Source organism: Stegodyphus dumicola, chromosome 12 (genome assembly GCF_044657685.1).
Source record: "Stegodyphus dumicola isolate Sdum_Otavi_A_Nest chromosome 12, ASM4465768v1".
NCBI classification, from domain to species: Eukaryota; Metazoa; Arthropoda; class Arachnida; order Araneae; family Eresidae; genus Stegodyphus; species Stegodyphus dumicola.
In genome coordinates this window covers 29,096,567-29,116,286 of record NC_140779.1, presented here as the reverse complement: position 1 = coordinate 29,116,286, position 19,720 = coordinate 29,096,567, and the positions used below count along the sequence as shown (strand labels likewise).

Genomic DNA, 19,720 nt, shown 5'->3' with positions numbered 1-19,720 from the left:
CAACGTTGTGCAGAAAAAACATTTTTATCTCCAGCGCGTGAGTCTCTGTATCGGAAATTCTAAAGATATGCTCATTTTAAAACTAATTTGCGATATTGCTGTTGAACACGATCTTGTGGTTTAAGTGCGAAGAACATGATATTTAATAAAGAAAGGTAACACGCAAAATGTTAAAAAACGCCACTTTGGAAGTAATTTAAAATCTGAAACATTTCAATTTTTTTTTAAAGTATAATTTTCTTCGCACTTACGCCATATACAATTCAACAGCAACATTACACATATTTTAAAAGCAGCATCGTATTATATGTTTAGTATTCCCGATGCAGTGTTAAATGTTAGCATATATTTTTCTGTTTTTTCAGTCTTTCTCAGTTTATCATATCAATGTTCAATTTTCTTATTAAGATGGCTTTACAAAACTTTATTTTGACTTTTTTATTATTAACGCTTCTGTATTTATTTTATTTATTAAATATTAGATTCTTGGCATTTATGCCACATAAAATTCGATTCAGCAGCAAAATCACAAATATTTAAAAACAGTATATCTTTAGAATTTCCGATATAAGTCTCGCGCGCTGGAAATAAAAATGCATTTTCCCGTATACTGTTACCACTCCTTGCTCTGAAATCATTGAATTTGTTAATAAAAAATTCGTGACAATTTTATAAAATGTAAAACAGATAATAAAAAAATCGAAATTCAAAATTCCAGGTGCTCATGTTCGGGTGGAGGACTACGTTTTCCAAAATTTGATGACTCTAGGTATCGTTGCTTTTTCACAATGCGAAAAACATGCCTACTTTCATGCAAATTCTTCATTATTTATTTTCTTTAAATATAATATAGCACGATAATATGTAGTGGCAACAATTTGAAAAGTGACACACCTTTTATAATGATTCAACGCAAAATACCGTTTCGACTCTAATATCCCATTCAGAACTAACATCTCTTTGGGGCTAGTTATATAATTGCAGTATAATAACAAAAAATGGTATTTTCACCCAATATCGACGCATATATATTAACTCGAATGTTAAAAGCCTGTTAAAAGAATATCAATGTTAAAAGAATGTCAGCTTGTTTTAAAAAAACAGTTTCTCAACTCACATTTTGAAACCACCAGCCTTTTAAGAAATGGAATTAATAGAGATTTAGTGGGACTCAGTTCTAAAGCAAAATTTTAGTGACGTGGGTAGCCTCATCTTCTGAAAATCGTTAGTGCAATCAGCAGGAATCTTGACATCCGAAAGCTGGTTGCGGAAAAAAGATAATGAGTGTTTTCAACACTTATTTAATGGCGAGTATCCTTCTGCTACCAAATGGGGAGTATTCTTCTTGTTTTTGTTCTTGTGGCTTGCACTATCATGTACCATAATTATTTGGCTCACCTGAAGATTGACAGGTCTAAAGTTAGGTAGGTTACCTATGTAACTAATACATTGTGCATTAAGACATTCAGTCCACGATAAGGTTCCAGTGAATACTTATTTGATTAATATTTAATAGCTGAAAGATGCTTAATATCCAGAAGATTTCTTTTATTAGGCCTAACGTTGATTTCCTTGCTAACACAGGGGAACTTCTGCTATTATATTAAATACGGACATCTCGTAATTGAAGCATATTTACTTTTCCAAGACTGAGGGAATAGTGAAACTCTTAATGTCCGAGGAAAACAGAAATCCATAAACGCAATTATGAAGCAATACTATGCAAATAATTCGTTATACCCGTGTAACCGAAACCATTCTATTATCCTCTAAGTCTACTTCAGTGCCCTTTAATAACTAATGTATAGTAAAATTTTTATCACTTTTATCCCCTCAAGACAAAAATCTCAAGACTTTTTTATCGAATGCAATTTAACGATGTTTTTACGTGACATCTATACGTAAGGAAAGAATAAAGAACTCTTTTGCCCGAAATGGGTTGGAAAAAAGGATTTAAAATGGATTCAAAAGAGATTTTTTTCGTGACGTCTGTACGTACGTATGTATGTATATATCTGTCATAACTCAAAAACGAGTGACCTCAGAACGTTGGCATTTTGTATATAGGACTGCTAAAACATGTGACCCTCCCGTTTTGGGTTTCAATCGGCACTACCAAAAGTATATAAATATGTATATATACATATACAAACTCTGTTACTCGGCTGCATGAGCTCAGATTTTTAATTCTTATATGTTTGTAATTTGTGCATTTTTTGCTTTAAAAATGATTGAATTACTTTGTTCTTATCTTCCGGTTAAGGTTTATATGTCTTCAGTTCATCTGCATGTAATAGTTGTAGAAGTTTCAACAATTTAAAAGTTGTTTATGTGCGGCTAAGCCTAATTTTTCTTAGCATGGCAGCCATATTTGTTTCCATTTGAAACTTAACAGAATAGTGATTTAAGTCAGTTTCTGCACATTCGGTGTCTTTTTGCCGAGTGGGACCAAAAGTAAACTTTCAGTTTATAAGGTATTTCTCCCGTCTTCCTAGCGTGCCTTCGTGGTGTAGTGGTCAGCACACTGAGACAATACATTTCAGAGGTTTGTAGTTCGATTCCCGGCGAAGGCGTTGCATATTTTTCATTTCTCCTGTTTCCAAAAAAAATACTTAATGTCTCTACAAGTTTTATGCATCAAAAAATCTGCATTCTTGTACCCTGGCCGAATTGCTTGTTTTTGCGTAGAAACTAATTTTAATTGGAATTTCTTTAAAAAAATTTCTGAATTGTGTTTGACGATTTATATTTTTCTATATTTTTAATAAAATATAATATCTTTAACAAAATTATTTTGGGGGTTTTATGTATTTTTGCCTCGCTGCGAAATGAGAACTGAATTAATTGAATGAGAAATATATCTCTAATGAAATTTGAGTAAATAAGTTTAAATAAAATTCAGGAAAAAAATGCGTATAATTTAATACTCCGTACATGGAAATCATGTGGTGTTCACATCAGTACACATAGAATTAAAAGTAGCAAAAATGAATTAATTCTCTTTACATAAGGGGATTGAAAGTTTGCTTTAGTAAGGCCGAGCAAATAGTAAGCACCATTTTCCTGTTCTATCATGCTGGCAAACAACTTTGTCCTAAATAGCTGACATATATCATTTAGTCTTAAACTCCATTGAATAATTCTATCCTACTCCGGACATCCCCCTATAGGGAAAGGAGATCACCGCCAACTTGTCGTCGCTGCTCTCAGGCACCCACTCAAAGACGCTGCACGTCTAAATCAATATCCTTGATTCTAACTCTTATATTATATAAACAACTAATGTCATTCTTTGTTATTGTATGGGTTTAGAATGAAAGCAGTTAGAAACAGAGGAACTTTTATCTGCATAAATGGAAATTAAATTTTGTTTTCTTGTAAAAGAACTGGGATGCATTTTAGTCGAATAACAGTTTAAGGAAATAGAATTATTTTAGACCAGATTACACAAACAGTATATATACAAATATTCTCATGTATTATATTAATACAATTAATTATTAAAATTGCAGAAAACTCATCGCATGCATTTATAAATATGATTTTTTTAACCTATCCATAGTTAAAAATGTAACACACTCGTTAATTAGTTAGCAAATAAATATTCTGAACCTGAGGTATACAGCAGTATACAGTGGATGGACAAAAATATGGAAACACCTTGTGAAATGCATGTTTGAAAAGAAAGATTGATTTTAATGAAATATGTAGTTGGCGCTGGCGTTTTTGACTACTGACGCCACCTATACAACTTCGTAAATGTGCTAAAACAGTTCAGTTGTTGTCGGAGTACTGTTATGTGAGGTTGTCATTGCATTATGTCAGAGTTAACAGACTTCGAACGTGGGCAAATTGTTGGAGCACGTATGGTAGGTGCTTCCGTAAGCAAGGTAGCTGAGGTGTTTAGTGTTTCAAGAGGTACTGTATCGAAGATTTATTCCGCATATTTGAAAAGCGGAAAAACATCATCTGCTAAATCACAGCGCGGACGAAAGTGTGTCCTGAGTGATCGTGACAGATGATCATTAAGGGCAATTGTGACGAAAAATAAGAAGACCACAGCTGCAAAAGTTACTGCTGAAATTAATGTTGTGAGTACCAAAACAATTAGAAGGGAGCTTCATAAACAGGGAATTGCTGGCCGTGCTGCAATTGAGAAGCCACTCATCAGTGATGCTAATGCCCGTAACAGGAAAAGGTGGTGTTTAAGTCATAAAGCCTGGACTATAGAGCAGTGGAAGCGAGTAATATGGTCTGACGAGTCTTCTTTCACGTTGTTTCCTACTTCTGGCCGAGTTTACGTCTGGAGAACGCCATCTCAAGCCTATAATATAGACTGCTTGTTGCCAAGAGTGAAACATGGCGGGGGTTCTGTTATGGTTTGGGCAGCCATATCGTGGTTCTCTGCTAGCCCCATGATAACTGTGTCAGGGCACATGACTGCCAAGACTTATGTGAACATTTTGGCCGATCAAGTTCATCCCATGGTACAAACTTTGTTCCCCGATGGTGATGGTGTCTTCCAAGACGACAAAGCTCCTGTTCACACAGCTGACATTGTCCAGGACTGGTTTTCTGAGCACGAGGATGAGTTGTCCCATCTCCCCTGGCCACCACAGTCACCAGACCTGAATATTATCGAACCTTTGTGGTCTACATTGGAACGGAAAGTGCGTTCTCGTTATCCACCGCCAACATCGTTATCTGAACTTGCCACCGTTTTGCAGGAAGAATGGTATAATATTCCCTTGGCAAACATACAGGAACTGCATTTATCCATTCCGAGAAGACTGCAAGCTGTTTTGGATACCAACGGGTTTCCTACACCATATTAAGCAAAGAAACATGTTTTTTTAAAGGTGTATCCATATTTTTGTCCAACCCCTGTATATACCAGAAGAAATTTAGTTTGTGAATTGTCCTAAGAATGAAATATGTACCAGAATTACGAGCTTGATATATCGTAAATTATATAAGCTAAACCTTAAAAATACATTTTTATATGCAAATTATTAGACCAAAGATGCCTTAGCCAGAAGAGCTATTAGTCTGGAAACGGCATTTCGCGTCGGTTTACTATAAGTGTCCTTTTCACTTTTGAAATTGTGGCCACCAAATATTATCACCCTATATTATATTTAAAGAGGTTAAATAATGAAGAATCTGCTTGAATGTATGTATGTTTCTCGCATTCTGAAATAACAACGAATCCTAGAGCCATCAAAGTTTGAATAACATCGTCCTCCACCCGGACATGGACGAACCTTATATTTGACATCTAGCCGAGCATGGAAGGTCGAGCCGTCCCCGTCCTCCGTCACCTGTCACCTGTCGATCAAGCAGTTTCATACTGAAATTATCTATAATAATACTACAATAATATCGAAAAATGTGCTAAAGAGAGCAAAACAAAAGCAAACATTAATTTAATTCTAATGTTTCAGGTTTAGTACGGTTTACTGACGTTCGTTAGAACAACATATTCTTGGTAGGTGATCATTCTGGTATATATACACGTTGCACATTAAAAAAAGGGGGGCAGTTCTGCATCTCCCGTTTGACTTGGCCGATTGACAAAATTTAATTTGCTTTTTTTTCATGTATCGAACGCGCGACCTAGTAGCTATATTTGATTAGTAGCGACCTAGTAGCTATATTTTAACATAGGTATTCTATCATTAAGTCCGACTTTCTCTGGAAAAAACTTACCGATTGTTTCCATGTTGTGATTCGACGACTTAAACTATGCCTAAATATTAAATTTTAAATTGGTTGCATGCAAATTTAGCGATAATTTAAAAAATTTACCTATCCGCTGTTTTTTCAGTTTGCCCCGAGAAAATTAGAGAAATTCTTAATTTATGATAACCTATTTCAATTCCCTTTAATTGTGCACGAGCGGAAAAAGGTGCAACTTTCATTCTTTCAACTAATTTTAATAAAGTACATAAATAACATTTGATGTTATTATCGCTTATAACACATATGCCAAATTTCAAAACTCGCCAATACATAAATTCACGTATATCTTGGAAAATTTGAATAAAAAAAACTGTAATTTTTTGCAGGTATGCCTAGAAATACATCAAGTATAAGGTTAAAATGTGATAATTTATGACGAAATGTTTTTCGAAGGATTTACAAAAAGTTACTAAAAAGTACAAATTCTAAAATACAAAAAATACAAATCAAAAAATATCTGCGAATTGTATTTCGATTAAACCTAAATTCCGAATTCCAAAAGAAGGAATCAAGTACGTTTAATAAAAAGAGATATTAATTAATATATACCAGATACAATTAACATTAAAGAACTAAAAATTTTTTTAAAATTTTATTTAAACTACTCGTACGATTTTTATAAAACTGGCACTTTGGTCTAATTTGAGTCTTAGAATCGAAATATGGAAAAAACATCGTTATGTCATTTCAGGAAAAGTCCAATTTTATGTCAAAATACCTATGGTTGAACAACGCTATTTATAAATCTATATAACCAAAGTCACGCTTTAGAAAGCTATTTAAGTTTCTTAAATTGGTGCAGTAGAATGGGAAATAAAAGAATTCTCCCATACTTTTTTATGCAGGTTGTTACGCTGTCACTGCTCATACTCATATCAGAACGTAATACTCTGAACAGTCTTTAATGACGAGCACAGAATTTAATAAGTTTTTCTTACCCTCGTTTGCTTTAACTGCTCCTTAGTTAATGTGTTAATTGTGATGTAAAGTTTTGCCTAAAATATACTGTATAGCAATATCTGTTTATTCTGCATGTATTTTAATTAGTAATATATATATTCTAGCTAGATACTCTTAATTAATTTTCGTTATCTAACTGCATTTGGTCTGGTATTAATATAGAACTCTTCGATCTATTCCGGCCCCTTTAAAGTGAGAAATGTAAAGTGTTTTAAATGTTCCAGGCAATTTTCATTGATCAGTTTTCATTCATCTCTACGCCCACCAGCGGCCGAGCGGTAAAGTCGTTGAACACTGGTAGTTCGGTACGAGGTTCGAATCCCGCGAACGGGCTGGCTGCAAGGGTGTTTTCGTGGTTTTCCCCATATGTAACGTGTATACGAGCCAGTTTCCCTTAGAAAGCCCTCCACGAAGGCATCCCTCTCCTTAGGCAGATAGCCCTAGTGTGCTTTGCCATAATTAAGTACACCAACACCATTCATCTCTACATATAAAAAATAAAAGAAAGAGTCTCTCTCTGTGTGTGTGTGTCTTTCGTTCGCGCTGCACGTAAGCTAATAGACCCATGGCTACGAAATTTGGTACAGAGGTGCATGTAGACAAGAGCCAGTGCACCTCGATACGCTTTTTTGAAAATTCGAATAATAGTTGTTTTTATTTTAGGTTTTTGTGACGAAATCGCGTCATTTTGAGACATAATGGGCTATAGGAAAGCGAGATTTTACTCTACACACTCCAATTTCACATCGTCATAAAACAAAGGCACTTAGCTATTTTACGAACTTAAAATAAATTTCGTGTTTCAATAAATCGATTAAATACGAATTTATTTAACAAAGGGAGCTTAACACCTTTTCAACGGGATTTTTCTAAAAAAGTTTATTTGTAAAAATGTATAGCTTATTTTTCTTTGATTTTTGGACACATTAAACTTTTATCCTTGCGAATGCTTTTACAAAAAGAATTTTGGAAAAATGATAATATTTTGTATTTAAAAAAAATTTAAATGGAGCTTCCGAGTACACTTCTCACATCACATATCTGGGCTCACCAGCGGCCGAGCGGTAAAGTCGCTGAACACTGGTAGCTCGGTCGCGAGGTTCGAAACTCGCGAACGGGCTGGCTGCATGGGTGCTTTCGTGGTTTCCCCATGTGTAACGTGTATACGAGCCAGTTTCCCTTAGAAAGTCCTCCACGAAGGCATCTCTCCCCTTAGGCAGATAGCTCTAGTGTGCTTTGCCATAATTAAATACACCACATCTCACATCTTTAAAAATGTTATTTTGGCAACAATTTTCCTGTCTTATTGTTGTTGATAGATTTTTGATGAAATCGCATCATTTTGAATAGTTTCATTCTTTTAGAAATATGGGTTTAGAACAATTTTTCATCGTATTTCTTATGTCACTGTTTTTAAAAGATTGTCATATATCATTGTCATTTTTTATATATATAATACACTTTTATTGATTTTTTTTGATAAAGTTGTTCTGCAGAGTAAAATTCTGCTTTTGAGTTGATTTCATATTATTTTTTCTCATTTCACTATTTGTAAGATATCGAAAAGTTTTGCATGATCTTTTTTTCTTCAACGGAAAGTTGTTTAATCTTTTTATTAGGATAATTAATATTTGTATTAAGAGATATAGCTTATTTCATTGTAATTTTTTTCTCTTAAAAATATAAGATAAAATATAATTAATTATACTTTCATAATTTTTTGTTTTTTGTATTCTTTTATGTTATTTATTGCTCATTTCACTGTTTTTAAGATACTGAAAAGTTTTGAGTGATTTTTTAGGAAACAAAATTCTTAACCTCCTATATAACATTTGAGTTTTTAAGATTTTGCAAAGGTTTATTTATTAGGATAATTAATATTAATTAAGGGATATTGCTTATTTCATTGTAATTTTATTATACGAATAACTTTTTTTTATGAAGTTGCTTTGCAGAGTAAAATTCTACGCAGTTTTTTAATTTAACGTTTGGTGTTCCCTTCAGCCATTTTTCTGGTACATTTAAAAGTCAGACGAAGGCTGGCAGCGAAACTGCTAGCATATCATAATTTACAATTCAGAATTAATGATATTATTATTACAAAAATATGCGTTAGCACGGTAAGGCGAATTACCGGTAAGGCGAATCGCCGAGCACAGTTAAGTATGTAGTAAACGTAATTAAAATTGAAATAACAGAGTTGCAACATAAGCATAAAAAAGGTATTAAAACTAAAAAAATATGAAAGTTATCATATTTTAATAGTACGGCCAAAGTGGTGTTTTTTTAGTTTACACATACATACATGTTTCGAGAGCATTTGGGCTAAAAATATTTAGAAGCATTATTTCTATAAGATTTCCAAAAGAGAGTCTCACGCGCTAGGAAGAAAACTATTTTATTAGGCACAATGTGTTGGCACTGTTCGTTTTGAAATCATTGAGCATCTTCGTTAATATTGTAGAATCATTAGGTTAATTGGTAGCAGAAAAGATGAAAAAAATGCAACCGCCTTCGCCGGGAATCGAACCACGGACCTCTGGAATACCGGCCCAGCGTTCAGAACCACTACACCACGAAGGCACGCTAGGAAAGGGGGAGAAATACCTTATATACTGCCCTTTTTAAAGAGCGACTAGGGTTTTAGGAGACCTAGTCGCCAAATCCTGGGTGTGGAGAATCATCATCCACAACCTTTTCAGTTCGGGCGCCACTAATAGAGATATTAGGTAATTTGAAAAAGCCGGAGAGATGAAAAATGAACAACCCCTTCGCCGGGAATCGAACCACGGACCTCTGAAACACCGGCTCAGTGTGCAGAACCACTACACCACGAAGGCTCGCTAGGGAAGTGGGAGAAATGCCTTATATACTCCTCTTTTTAAAGGGTGAGTAGGGTTTTAGGGGACCTAGTCGCCAAATCCTGGGTGCGGAGAATCATCATCCACAACCCTTTTAGTTCGGGCGCCACTTGTAGAGATATTAGGTTAATTGGAAGCAGAAAAGATGAAAAATATGCAACCGCCTTTGTAGGGAATCGAACCACGGACCTCTGGAATACCGGCCCAGCGTGCTACCGTTACACCACGAAGGCACGCTAGGGAAGTGGGAGAAAAACCTTTTAATATCAAATATTCGTTATAGTTTAAAAAATATGAAGTAAGATAATAAAAGAAATTTGAAATTTAATATGCGGTCTTCCACGTGATCATATTCGGGTGGAGGACTACGTTATTCAAATTTTTATGATATCTTTGAGGATCATACACACATTCTTGCAGATTCTTAATTATTTAATTTCTTTTAAATATAATACAGGGCGATAATATTTGGTGGCAACAATCTGAAAAGCGATACAGCCATTTATATTGATTCGACGCAAAATCCCGTTTTGAGACTAATAGCTCTTCTGCAGTAGCGCCCCGTTGTTCTAGAAAGCTGTAAAAAGCAATAAAAACAGCAGAACTGTTTATGTATGTGCAGCAGAGTAAATGACATTTCTAAAGGAGATATGTAGAACCATTTTAGATTAAATCACAAACTGTGACTTCAGAAATATCTGACAAAAAATAAATAAATGCATTAGAATAATGTATAAATAGCATTTAGACTGTTAATACAATAAAAGCGCTGAGTGATATCATGCTTCTAATCTAAGAGATGCTGGGGAAATAAATACATTCCTCAGCGCATTCATACGCAAACAGGAATGAATAACCTTAAAAGTGGATGAAATTTCCTGGCACTCTTCCAAGATTCGGATGATGTAGAAGAGCGGAGCCGCTTGGAGAGTCTTCAAATGCATTCCTCTCCACATACTCTTGTTTCGTGTCCAGAATGAAATTATCCTGCTAGTAATACGAAAATAAAAGAAAATAAAAGTTAAAAAATTAGGTCAAGAAGGATTTAGAGAGAGTATATTTTTAAATGATATTTATTTGGATGTGTTTTGCATTATTTAATGAAAGTAATGCATATATATATATATATATATATATATATATATAAAGCTCTCATTTGCATTGATGCAAAATAACGCTAATTTTTTTAACTTTTTTCAGAACAAAGCTGTTCGAAATAATTAGTTTTATCACTTACTTTTTTTAAACTATTTATGTAGATTTCAATTTAGTGACATTTATGCTGAAGCTATTTTTAAAGGAAAACAGAAAAAATATTTAAGGGGACTCATACACCTTAAAACCCATAAGATCTTCGAATAGGTGACTGTTGCAAGAATTGGGATAACTTATTTATTTTAAAAGTAATTACTTCCAACTTTTCACAGCTTACTACATAATATAGCTGCTTTCTGAAATAGTCATCAGAAAGTTTGTGTTGCCACAAATATTTTTAAAATTTAATCCGCTTTTTGACAACATTTTTCGTCATGTTTCCACCTTGCGCGCACAGTTTAAAATATTCTGTTGCATAATTTAATTCCATATTTAATATATAGCTTTTATAACATTTGGAAAACACTGTGAACCTAAAATTCTAAAAATTTCTTGTTAAAATTTTATTTTATTTGGAGTTGAAGTTATAAAATGTATTTTATTAAAAAAAATTGTAATGTTTTCGTCCATAAAATTTTTCAGTATTAAAATATCTATCACACGTTTTGTTCAGTTAGAAAATAGTGCCCATATAAAGAATTCCATCCAATTTCAAGTACGTACTATTAGCCATTTTTAAAATATCACGCGTGCAAGGTGGAAACGTGGCGAAATATTTTGTCACAAAGAGGATTAAATTACAAAAATATTTGTGGCAACACAAACTTTCTGGTTACTAGTTTCCAAAGCAGCTGTATTATGTAGCCAGTTGGTAAAAGGTTGGAAGGAAGTGCTTTTAAAATAAATAAAATATCCCAATTCTTGCAACAGTCACATATTTGAAGATCATGAGGGGTTTAATGTGTATGAGCCCACTTAAAAATAAATAAATAAATAAAATAAAATAAAATAAAAAATTTAAAAGATTTCAGATTTCATATTACGCACAAAAGGGCGCTTATTTAACGTTTTGTGTGTTACCTTTATTTATTACATACATGTTCTTTGCACTTAAACCATAAAATTCAATTCAACAGCAATATCACAAAATATTTAAAAGAGCACGTCTTTAGAATTTCCGATACCAGTTTCGCACGCTGTAGATAAAAGATAAATTTTTGTTTCGTACAGTGCTGCCATTGCTCTCTTTGAAATCGTTGAGTTTCTTAATCAAAAACTCATAAATGCTTTACAAAATATGAAATACATAATAAAACAAATTCTAAATTTGGGCTTCCAGATGACCACATTCGGGTGGAGACGTACTTTATTCAAAATTTGATGGCTCTAGGTACAGTTGTTTTACCACAATGCGAGAAACATACCTACATTTATGCAGATTCTTCCTTATTTAGTAATTTAAATATAATACAGGGCTCTAATATTTGGTGGCGAGAATTCAAAAAGCGATTCGCCGTTTACAATGAATCGACGCAAAATGCCAAAACGAAATTAATAGTCTTTCGTCGCTAATTGCCCCTTTGGACTAGTAATATCCAGAGGGCATTAAAAGAAAAAGATTCAGATTGCTGCGAAAAGGAAATGGAACTGAAAAAATTCCAAGCAGTTCGAATAATAGTGAGTAATTTTTCATCTAGAAATGTAATAATTTCAAATACTCCAGACATATCGTCTTTTGCTTTTTTTCCCATCATACAGTCCGATAGCAAACAAACGTTCTAACTGAATAAATATTTTCTATTTTTGATGTATTATTCTAAAATAAAACCAAGTTGTCCTATACACAACTACACCCACTGATTAGAGTTTTATAAAATATATATCAACGACAGTAACAGCTGTTGGAATTGACCAATCCTTCACTTTACATGTGCGCATCTGGACAATTATGTAAACAATGAAAACAGAAAGATTTGGATTATAAGAAAATACCTTCATGCATCATGAAATATTATTCTAGAAACAGAAAATTATTGAAATGATTCATAAGAAGTACTATTCATTTCATCAATGAATATACTGTTAGTGGTAATTGGTTTCCAACTCCTCAAATGCAAATCCTCGTGATTTTGTAAAAGGGTGTTTGAAATTGTTCGTTACAATGTCATGGAACAGTATCATAGCACATTAATTGAACTACATTTTTGGGCGCAAACTGTTGATGATCAAATCATCCACTGTGGCTTATGAACTTTAAGATGGAATGTAATATACGTATGTGCTGTAACCGTCATAGCCGATAATAATATTGGATATTTGGACAGCCATATACATAAGTGTCGAAATGCATCTTACCCGAAAAGCATAATAAATTCAGAGCAGGGTGATGATACCCTAGTGGCAGTAGAAGTGTTCTTGTTTAAAATTCCTGTTTTATATTCGTATGACTTCTTGTATGAGAGACATTCGTATGTAACAAATATTGCACATTATAGAGATGCAGATGGAAGCATTTGGCAATAAAAATTATAATGAAATGAATACAATTAAATGAGTATGTAAACTATAACAAAATGCAATATGTTTAATGTAACTAACACATTAATATTTCACCCATGAGTAAGTGTCATTAATTGCAGTAAATATAAATTTGTAATAAAACAATAACCAATATAATTAAATGACAATTAACCATATAACCAGAAGTATAATGGAGCCTATGCTTTCCAGTCTATATTTCTTTGAACTAAATATAAAATCGAATATTAATACAGCAATCAACATGTTGCATGAAACACTCTGAAGAGAAATAGACTTATATAATTACATTACATATATGTTAGCATTTCAAATTACGATGTACAAGAGAAGTAAAGTCCTGTTTAGCTATCCTATATGACTGGAAAGCTAAATCTACATGTAGTATTTGGGGCTGTTTAGTTTCATTCATTAAATATGTTTTTGCTTTAAATGAAGGAAATATCAGTTAGAAAACAATGGTTGGTTGGTTTATTTAATGGAATTCAACAAAGATAAAAAAGTCTTAAGAGGATAAATGCTTTTGAGGAAGTTTTGTTAGGAGAAAGAGGTTCGCATTCATGTTGCACGTAGGTAAATTCACGAAAGACAAAAGAAGCCAGATCGTTCGTCGAGATTTGAATCTCGATAGAACTACTGTTGTTCAATATCCATTCAGAGTCTGGTAAGCCTAGAGGATGGTACAATTAAAAATATGATATATTAGCAGACTTTAGTTAGTAGACTTTAGAATATTTTTAGTTTAAAAGTTAAGAAAAAAAAATTGTAAATCAAATCATAAATTTTAGAATTACGTATTGGGCTTTTAAAATAAAATATGACATTGATTCGAGTTTCATAGCTCTGTCATCAATGTTCAGTTAAAAAAGTAATGAAAAATACCAACACTTTATTTATGAACCATTATTTAATTTTTGATTTGCAAATACCTATACTCGCAAAAGCTTGTTTATATTTTTTAACAATATTGCTCAGTTTCTTTTTTTTTTGGGGGGGGGCAACTATTTGGTTCTAATATAAGGTGACTAAATTTTAACATTGGTGAAGCGGGACACACCGTTGACCGGGCGGAAGGGTTCTTGATTAAAAATTTGGTCTATGCAACTAAAATTTTCATAGAACGCAAAAATAGTATTTTAATACATTTTTAAAATTTCAACACAAGTACAATTTACAAATATAACAGTTACATTATAAAATACAGGCGGTTTTTAATGTCCCGGACCCATTTTGATGTTTAATAACTCATAAAATAATAAAGAAAGATTAAAATTAATAACATAAATGGTTAGATAGACTCAAAATGTTTCATGACTCGACTCTTGTCAATGAACTTCCACGTGTGCCCTCTTCGTCGCACGGAGAATATCAAGTCGATATTCAATTTCACGCCAGGTACCGGAAAGCATGTCGGCATCCACAGAGGCTATTGCAGTTGTAATTCTTGGCTTTTAGGTCATCCACGTTCGACACTCTCCTCCTGTAAACGCTGTCCTGTACTAATCCCCAAAGGAAAAAGTCCATAACATTGCAATAGTTGCCAGAAACAAAAGAGAGAAAAATGCAATTAATAAGCAGACGATACTTGGAAAAGTACAGATATTTAGACTGGAAAATGAAATTATCTGAAATTAACCACACGCGCAGACGATATTTACAAAAGTAAAGATATTCAACCTGAAAAGGAAAATATATAAGTTATTCCATCAATAAATGCCATAAGTTTGTTTACATCTTCATTATTTTATGAGTTATTAAACATCAAAATGGGTCCGGGACTTTATAAACACCCTATATACATAAAATTAATACATACATAATACATAATAAAAATTAATACATACATAGTAAAATTTAATACATACATCCATAATAAAAAATTATATATACTAGTATTATTTTATCCCTTGGCATATTTCTCATTTCTTTGAATTTGTTTAGTAAATTGCTGTCTTTGGTTAAAAGGTGAAATTTGTCATAAGAATGAACTTTTTAATATGATTCATGATCTCTGTACGATTCTTGTTCTTCTAGTTGGCTTATATTACTACGGATAATTAACGGAAGAAAACTATTTTCTAAATGTTCTTGACACTGAAATTTCAAATTACTAATTTCGTTTGCTACCGATTACCGAAATTTTGTCACCTTCAATAAGTTTTCTAGCATTTTGAAAAAGAGTTGCTTGATTGTGTACAAACTCTAGCCAAAGTTTTGAAGACAAAAATCTTTTCTAAAATTCTAGGACAATTATCCTGTGATAGAAAGTAGGATTTAAAAGTATCGTATATTTTCAAAATTCTTTCGACAGCTCGCAAAAGAGTTAACCAGCGCATTTACTGTATCCAAGTATTTTCTGATATTCGACAGTTTCACAAAATTCTTTAAGCATTTCAATGCGCATATTGTTTGTATAGAAATAAGAATATATTTTAATAACAATATTTTCCACATCTACGGGCGACAAGTCAGCAGCTGTTTGAATGACGCTATGCATTATGTGCCCTGCACAACTAACACCAATATTTTTTGTTTAATTTATAAAAAATATTATTTGTACCTCTTCCCGCTTTTTCTCCAAAATTTACGTTCGTGTTGTCTGCAGAATATGTAATCATTTTATGTTTTAAATTATTTTTTCCCAAATATTAATAATAGTGAAAATTATTTTAGAAGTTTCGCCGGGCAAAGAAACAAAATCAAAAATTCTAATTTTTATTCCAGTTTCCGAATCAAAAAATCTAATAATGGTTGGAAATAACTTTGTATCCTTATGATTAGATGCCTCAGAATGTATGGGTATAAAATAAATGTTTTCTAGATTTTTGTTTAATTCTGAAAACGCATATAGGGAAAGCACATCACACACAATTGCCTTGGATGTTATTCTAACACAGGCAAATTTTTTTGTAGAATAACTTGTTTACTTACAACTTGTGATGTACAGTCCATAGATCTGAAAGAATGATTGTGATTAACAGAATGAAAAGACGTAAGTCATTCTGCTAATGCTAACTTCTTTTCTTCGTCTTCATAAGATGTTTTCTGAAGATATTCCTGTATTATGGAGGAAAATGCAGTAGAATTTAAATATCTTTTATGTTTCTGTGTCTTCAAGTACTTTGAAATATCATTCATGCCGCCGTTCAAGAATATTCACAACTACATAGAAAATTCACAATTACATTTTACCATGTAAACGCTTTTGTTTTTTTATAATAAAAGGAAATTCACATCCTACATTATGGTTGAATTTACATCCTCTTTTCTTACTCATTATGTTAAAAATCTAAAAAAATAATTTAAAATTTTATTATAAATTATTATATACATATTGCTTAAAAACACAGTAGGTACATAATTACACGAACATATTTTATTGTTAATTTATAAATTAAATTAATTTGATTGTTTTAAAATGACTATATTTTAAAAATTATTTTAATTTTAATTGTATATTTCTTTCTAAATAATAACAATACTAACTTTTATTATTTTTGCTCTGAATTTACCGTAACGTAAGTCGTAAGTGTCACTTTCAAGGCCGGCGCTAGGCTTTGTGCCGCCATTATTAAATATGAATAATGCGAGTAATGTCTAATAAATTCAAGAAAATTTATGTACTTATAAAATAAATTATTTACCTAAATTATCTAAATAGCTCATTTGTTGACATCACTTGTTTAACTAGCACTAGTACGATTTGCATCGTCTGAGAGACAGCTACAAAATGTTTCTGTCGTTATGAATGCCACAAAATGCCATTGTTCATTAAGTCCAAACAATGGTGGTCGAATTCTAACAACTGATCAACAATTCGAAATTTGATAAAGAGTTCTTGACAACCTATTCTCAACAATTATTTATTATTATTAAAGTTTAAGGGGACTCATACACCTTAAAACCTATAACATCTTCGAATATGTGACTGTTACAAGAAATATGATAACGTATTTACTTTAAAAGCAATTACTTTCAACTTTTTACAGCTGACTACAAGGTATAGCTGCTTCCTGAAATAGTAATCAGAAAGTTTGTGCTGCCACAAATATTTTTATAATTTAATCCGCTTTGTGACAAAAGATTTCGTCATGCTTCCACCTTGCGCGCACAATTTAAAACATTCTGCTGCATAATTTGATTCCATATTTAATATGTAGCTTTCATAATATTTGCAAACTATTGTGAACCAAAAATTCTAAGACTTTCATGTTAAATTTTTATTTTATTTGAAGTTGAGTTTATAAAATGTATTTTATTAAAAAAATCTGTAATGTTTTTGTGCATAAAATTTTTTAATATTAAAATATTCATCAAATTTTTCGTTCAGGTAGAAGATAGTGCCCATATAATAAATTCCATCAACTTTCAAGTATGTACCATTAGCCATTTTTAAAATATCATGCGCCAAGGTGGAAATATGACGAAATATTTTGTCACAAAGTGGATTAATTTATAAAACTATTTGTGGCAACACAAACTTTCTGGTTACTAGTTCCCAAAGCTGTTAGTCAGCTGTAAAACGTTGGAAGCAATTGCTTTTAAAATAAATAAAATATCCCAATTCTTGCAACAGTCCCATATTCGAAGATCGTAAGGAGTTTAAGGTGTATGAGCCTCCTTAATGTAATAAAATTAACAAAAATAATATAAAACTCATATCTTAGTGGCATAGCCACATGGCCGCCGAAAAGTGTATATTTCTTTCCCGTTCTCAATCCGTTTACTAGCTCGTCAGGCTTCCAAAAATTGGAACTTTTTTAAAACGTCGCGGGACAATTTGTTAAAAGTCGGAACTGTCCCTCGAAAAGTGGGACGTCTGATCACCTGGTTACAATAGCAAGAACTCCAGGCTTTCTATGTTTGGAAGCATTTTGTATTCAAGTTTACCTTAAATTAGAGAACTTTACATCAGTTTATGATAGAAAATTATATAGACCAAATATACTAAATATAGGTTTTTATTTCCATAAATGGAAAGGAAAGCCATCCCTTTCGCAACAGATTGATCGCCAGTGACTATTTGGTGCAAATATCACGCTGTGTTTGAAGAAAGGCTATGTCACGCAATGCACTAATACTGCGCTGATACTTGGATAACATTTCGCATTTTGTTCAATATTAGAACACAGCAGATCTAATGCTTGCCATTTATGTATATACCGTTTATTCCGGTGTATGATGAGCACTTTTAATACATGAGAGAGGAAATTAACACATGAAAATTAAATCAAAATTTACAGGTGGGCTTTATACGCCGAATATAAGAATGATAGATTTAAAAGTAAGAAAAAGAAGAGCATACAAAAATTTGATTTTAATTATGTACCTAAATGGCGATTTTTTAGGACACAGGTCGTAACAGTTTCTTCTAGAAGAGGCCCGTCCTTTACTTCTTTCTGCAAAGCACATTCATTCTTCAGTATATTAATTATTGTGATATCCTTTTTCTTCCACTTACGTATAGACTTACGTAGAGACTTACGTACAGATTCCACTTACGTAGAGATTTCACCAATACCAAACATCTTTACTGTAGCAAGATTTCTATATTTTTTCGCAAATTGAAAATGACTTTCCATTTGAAACCAGCTCTATGTTTATTTCGTTTGCCAGGAGCTATATTTACTACTAAAAGAAACATTGCATCAACCATATTTTAACTAAAGCAAATGCGATTTGCACTTCAAAAATGTTCATTTCAAATTCACGGCTTCAAATGACTGCAGACAGAGAAAACACCTGACTCCTAATCCCAAGAATTCATTCAAATCGGAAATACTTTCGTAGCCCATATTACCTCCTTTTTTCGAAACCCTAGGATAACCTTCTTGTGCACACCTACAATACAACTCACCCTCTTTGCAGGTTTTTTTCATTCTCCCAAGTGTTTCCTCATACGTATAACTTGAATTCCAGTATATATTTAGTCTTATGAAACAAAGTTATAAAAGAGATGTTGGGTATAAAATTTATAGACAGGCGTTAAAATTTACCAAAAAGAATTTAAATAAAGGAATTTTAATAACGTGTCTACTGTTCGAATATCATACCCGAAAATTTTCGGGATTATACTTCGTACAAGGGCCCATTAATATATATATATTGTTGTAATTTTGAATTTAACAAATGTTCTCTATTCGAATAAAGCTAATATTAAATTAAATTTTAATTGTAAAAAAAAAATATCTAAAAATAAAAATACTTAAAATACTAATTTAAATTCTGACTAAATTTTTTTTTTCGTTCAGGGTTTTAAATTGAATTTGTGTTCCTTGGACATGGTACATGGAAATTTTTCTTATTATAAATAATTATGAATTATTAATTACATTAATGTACAATGAAGCATGTTTGTGTGTGATTATGTTGAAGTTTATCAAAAGGAATTTTAATAACGAATCTGCTGTTTGAATATGATACCCGAAAAGTTTTGCAATTACACTTTGTAAAAAGGCCCATTAGCGACTGAGCGGTAAAATCGCTGAACACTGGTAGTTCATCGGTCCAACTTTCGAATAAAG

General features: G+C 32.3%; 1 protein-coding gene across 1 annotated transcript in view; it reads left to right on the top strand.

Moving 5' to 3' along the window:
- The window catches only part of LOC118188415 (rho GTPase-activating protein 100F-like), a 213,826-nt gene that overhangs the window by 92,555 nt on the left and 101,551 nt on the right, over positions 1 to 19,720 (top strand).